The sequence below is a fragment of the Chlamydotis macqueenii genome, chromosome 12, assembly GCF_036417535.1.
Source record: "Chlamydotis macqueenii isolate bChlMac1 chromosome 12, bChlMac1.mat, whole genome shotgun sequence".
NCBI classification, from domain to species: Eukaryota; Metazoa; Chordata; class Aves; order Otidiformes; family Otididae; genus Chlamydotis; species Chlamydotis macqueenii.
The window spans coordinates 17,458,447-17,463,920 of NC_141567.1; the positions used below are offsets into that span (position 1 = coordinate 17,458,447).

General features: G+C 39.2%; 1 protein-coding gene across 2 annotated transcripts in view; it reads left to right on the forward strand.

The window, feature by feature from the left end:
• The window catches only part of PEAK1 (pseudopodium enriched atypical kinase 1), a 115,027-nt gene that overhangs the window by 70,463 nt on the left and 39,090 nt on the right, over positions 1-5,474 (forward strand). The gene's annotated exons all lie outside the window — the stretch shown is intronic.

The window sequence follows — 5,474 nt, forward strand, 5'->3', positions numbered from 1 at the left end:
TTAAGAGTACCGTTTCTGAAAACAAACGTTTGTGTTCATTTTCTTTCCCTTTCCTTTGCTAAAGCTTGTTTACAGTGCTTCAGGTCTGGCTTCGTACTGTGTCCTGACCCATGAACGAGCACTGGCTGGATTTCAAGCTAGTTATTTTCAAGCATGATCAGCAACCTCTTAATTAGTACCTGAGCACTCTGACAGCGTGGCTGTCATAAGTGGAAGAACTTCGTGGGCACCCTGGGCTGGCAGGAAGGATCCTTTTTTTAATTACTATGAATGCTAAAAGCATATAATTTCAGTATCTGCTAATTCCTTTTGTGAATAAGATTTCATGTATGATGGTGCTTTTTATCCTTAACAGCATTCTCATCAGTGGTGGCTTCCCATTTCATGGGGATAGATTCTAGGCAAAGCATAAGGACTACCTGAGAATATCTGTTCTAAAGCATTATTGTTTTCTTTTTAACTTTAATACTAGTAACCAATAATATCTTTAACCTTCTGATTTATAGCTCATCACTCATTTCATTGCTGTGGCTTATGACTACAGATTAAAATTTTTTCCATTTATTATGCCTGGTAAAGCAGCTTATTGGGATGAATAAATGACATACTAATTAGAGGGGTAGTCTGAGTGAGACTAAGCTGCTTGAACTAGCTTTGATGGCCAAAAAATTACCTGTAGCTAGTTTCTCAAGATTATCAAAGAGATCCTCAAATTAGAGTGTCTTTGATCGTAGATGCAAGGAACAAGGCACAATGACCGCACCAAGCAGAAGGCAGTGGGAGGAGATGGTTGCTGTGGAATGGGAAACCGATGGGGATTTTGAAAAGCTGCAAGCCCTTTCCAGGCACTTGCTCCACCAAGTAGCAAATGAGTTATCAGTATGTGGCTTATTTTTATTTATATTTTCCAACATAAACTAGTAATGTGTGTGTCTTCATAAGTTAAATTGTTTAGGTGAGTTGTAGAGAAAAATCCCTTTTATATCATTTCTTTGTCCTCTTATTCTGATTTTTCCATCTTGTAGTGTGACAACATTCAAACAGTACTAATCTTTTCTCAACTTCCATCTGGCTTCCTTACCTTTGTAATTACAACCATCTTAATTATGCATTGTTATGGATTTGTATGGATCATTGCAAGACGTGTGCTAGTGTAACACAGTCACTTGGCCCGAGTCACTTGGCTTCCTGAGTTGATAGCCTGAGCTCCCAGTTGTCCGATATCAAACGTGATGGTGTTGTCATAAAAGGTAGAAATGAACAGAAGGAATGTTTCAGGGCTGAGATACAAGAGTGACAAAAGAAAGCATGGGAGGAGAAGAGAAAGGCCTTGCCACTGGGAGATAATGGAATGCTAGTATTATTTCAACATTTAATTATTTCACCATATGAAACTAAAACCACTGAAAGTAGAGAGTAGGATCTGATAAGAAGGGAAAAAACAGAACCATGTTGTTATCAAAGAGATTAATTTTGCGAAGAGAAGGGCCTTGCCAAAGGAAGGCTTACAGAGTTAAAATCCTGAACAAAGGGGACATGCTGTACAGAGGTGGAAGGGATACGCAGTGCAGGTTGGGTGGAAGAGTACGGACCAGGAATCTTTAAGGCAGTGTCTTGGACTCTGTGGTTCTTCAGTGCATCAGATCTGGTGAAGTGGGAGAACGGGATCTGTGAGCGTGAAGAGGCTGGTGACTGGCGCAGGATTCGTGCGAGTACCTTGCACGCAGCGTAGCGCCGGGCAGCGTTCTGCAGCGACACAGGGCTGGCTGTGCTCTGGCACCGGTGCTGCGGCAGCGGCCCTGGCCTTGGCGCTGCCGAACCTTCCAAAATGCCGAACCTTCCAAAATGGACAACAGGAATAATCTACTAATGGGCAAATTCTCTTCTCAACTCAGATAGTTAATGCTTTGTTTAAGCACTGCAATTGGAAGCGTTGTGTTTACCCCACCTAATACAATTGTCAATGTCTCATCCTATGAAGAAACGTTTAATTGTCTTCTGAGTCTAGCTGACCTCTTGATCTCAGTGCCAGCATGTTTCAGGAAGTACTTTATATGGAATAATTTTCTTTTTACTCATATAAATATGCCGCATTGAGTTTGTTGCCCTTTTTTTGAGATAGACACTAAACGGGAACACCCAGTCTACCTTCCTTATGTGATGGGTCATTTAATATAATATTCTTTTATTTGTCTCCGTTCTGAACTAAACCATCCTAACTTTTTTGTTTCACTTAATATGGAAAGCTTTTCAACACTTAAAATATTTTTGTGGTTGTTTTATTCTGTGTTTCTTCCTGAGATGTCATAAATAGAACATAACACAATATTCAGTGAATCACACCATTGATTTTCTTACACTGAAAGCATGTAATCTGCTGGTTGCCTTGCGTATTCTTTTGCACCATTTGGATGTCTCGCACTTAGTAATTTGAGAGGACTTCTTAAAAAGTTCAAATAAAATTGTGCCATTTCTCTTTTGCCCTTTATTTCATTGTTGGGTAGAAAGAAGAGCAAGTTTCCTTCACAGAACCCATGATAAAACCCTGTCCCACTCATACTGTGCTTAGCTCCTTGCTGTACTGGCTCTGATGGTGAAGGGCAACGTAATTTTATGTGTAGCTCAGCCACGTGGTTCTCAAGTTTCTCTGCTGTTCTTGGCTTTACACAGTCCAGCCCTACTGTGCTGTTGCTCTTAATTTCTCACTTATTTTTAGTATCTTATTTTTTCTAATGGCTCATAGTTTTTTATTTTTAAACTTAAGTCTCTCAAGTCTTTATTTCATAACTCTTAAGGATCTTGTAGGGGGAGTTGAGACTGATGAAGAGTCCTCATCTGGCTTCTCTGCAGTGTGTGTTATCTCCTGTACTGTGGCTGACCTCTCACTGGCTACGCTCCCCTAATTCTCTCATGGAGTAACTGCTCCTCACACTACAGTGTTTTGTTTGTCTTTCGCTACTTTTTAGTAAGGTCTTTCATATCCTTCCTAATACTGTTTTGTATTTTGCTATCCACAAGTTACTTTGCTAAACTGAAATTGAGGTATTTTTTGGCAATTGCGGTTTTTACTGCCTCAGGAATTCAGTGCAAAGATCTTTGGAGCCAGAGGTTGCAGCAGTCCAAGAGAGAGAGTTTTAAGTAAATTGGAGTTGCAGAATTGGTAGATTCAGTAATACAGGGATGATATACGCCGTTTTCTTCCTCAAGCTGTGCTCAGCAGAAGGATAACCACCACTGTTAGTGGGCTTTTGTAACTATAGAAGCAGTGTAATGTTTTTCAGGTATATCTTTTTTTTTGTTTGGTGTGAATACATTCTGGAGAGGTTTAGTAAAGGTTTGGTAAAGTTTATTCTTCTAGGTGTTTTCCTGTGCTTAAATAATGTGCAAAATAGATCAAAGGGCAGGATTGCAAGTGAGTGATCTGCTAGATCTCATAATGTTGTGCACAGCTCTTTTTAGGAAGCAAGGTAAACAGACTATTTATGAGTCTGCCTTATCTTACTGAGTTTTTCTTTTAAAAAAGTAAAAACTAATTTTCTATGCAGGTAAAAAGTATCCCTAAAGAATATCCTGTGCAGCATTGTCAGAATGATCATTATGATGTGATCATATGTATATGTCCGAATGATCATTATAAATTTAAGTTTTATTAAGGCTAAATGATTATTTTTTTCCCAAAGGAAAAAAAATATTGTTAATAGTTTTCTCCAGTTAAGAATTTCCTTATATTATTGGAACTCAGAAGAGTTTGTATTCACACACGTGCCTTGGCTGGTCTGTTGGGCCTCAACAGCAACTGCGAGAGCTTGTCCTTGTTAATGCTCTTCGTTTTCTCACTGTGATGATGCAGAAACTAATCAGACTACCTGGGCAGGTCCGGGGGGTGTTTTTTGCCTTTTCCCTGCTCTGTGGCATTATCTGTTTGGCTTAGGTAAATTATAAAGAAACGCTTGTTTTCTTCTGAAGCGTTACAGATTGTCTAGCCCTAGGCAAGTTTTTGCTCCAGTTCATTGGTTATTTCTATCATCTTTTATCCTTACAGGTTTTAGGTAGAAAAACCATATTCAAGGGTTTCCTTTACTTAGTTGTATGAAATATTTATGTCATTTAAACTCTTTTTAAAGGAGAGAAAATACAGTGTGAGAGCTTAAAACCAGAAATAGTCTGAAGTTGCTTTCCTGATTGTTCCGTACTGGCTTGCAGCATGTTTGCAGCTAGGGGTTTTTGTCAGTACCTCAGGTAGAAGTGATGCTGTTGTCCTCCCCATCCATCATACCCCTTACATCTCAGCAGCATAGTACCATGGTGCTGCAGTGTGGCTCTGAAGGTTGGCAACTTTTTAAGTCTAGGTCATTGCCGCCTCAATACCCGCTGCAGATTCATTGCGTTTTCTGCAAAACTGTCATTTTATGGCCTTGGACAGTTACCAGGGCACTTGGTTCTGACTGGAAAATAAAAAAAAATAAATAAGCTATCTGCAACAAGATAGAATTGTTTTTGTTGGGTTTTGTTTAAGAGAAATGGGAATGCCTAGCATTTATGGAAATTTCCATCTGTGCTATCTGCCATAGTCGCAGTTCTGGCTTGTTACAGCAATGATCTGGTATTCAGTGAATATGAGTACACTTTGGGAATAAAATCGTGGCAGTCCATAATGCCATTTGCCATTATTTAGTGTCATGTTTTTTCCTGGCATACTTCATGTGAAGTAGTGGCCATGACTGAACTGAGCATCACACTGAAGAGTCAGGGTCTATTTCTTGATCTTTCACCAAATTGTGAGTCACTGCTCCTCTCTACAAAAAATCTGTTTTATAAAATGTTCATTCACCTTTGTGAATTGCTGTGAGATCTGTGAGGACACTACTTAGATTTTTTTAATATTGATACTATAACTTTTATTTCCAAACTCTGCTGTTGTACTATATAGTATCTTTTTTTGTTGTTGTTTTCTCCTTTTTTCCTTTTTTCCTTGCCTGATTTACATTTCATTAATAAGTGCCACAAGATTATTCAAAGTGTGGTGCTTCTGGGCCCTGAATGTAAACAAGTGTGTTTCTCAATATGCCTTCAAACTGGGACCATGACTGCTCTGGCTGTGAAGCTCTTCTCTCTGCATCTCATGCATCTAACAGATGTCGCAGTTAGCTTCACTTGAGGTTTTCCTTTCCATTGAAGTTGCACAAATGATGTGAATTTTAAGAAGAAATTTTTTTATGGTATAAAGGACAAAAAAAAAAAAACCTGACTGCACATGTCACATTTGTTTGTGGTCCCAGTTATCTGTGCTAGATGGCTCAGTGGCTCTGAGTCAGTAAGTCTGGACGCTCTGGGAGATGGCACGTTTCTGCAGCCCATTGTGACCAAAGCAGGACCGTCTGTGTGAAGCTGGAGCATTTTGGTTTTTCCAAAAAGTCTCAGAAAGTGTTTATATTAAAGTTTAAAAGAAACAGAAATCAGACACTTGCAAAGAG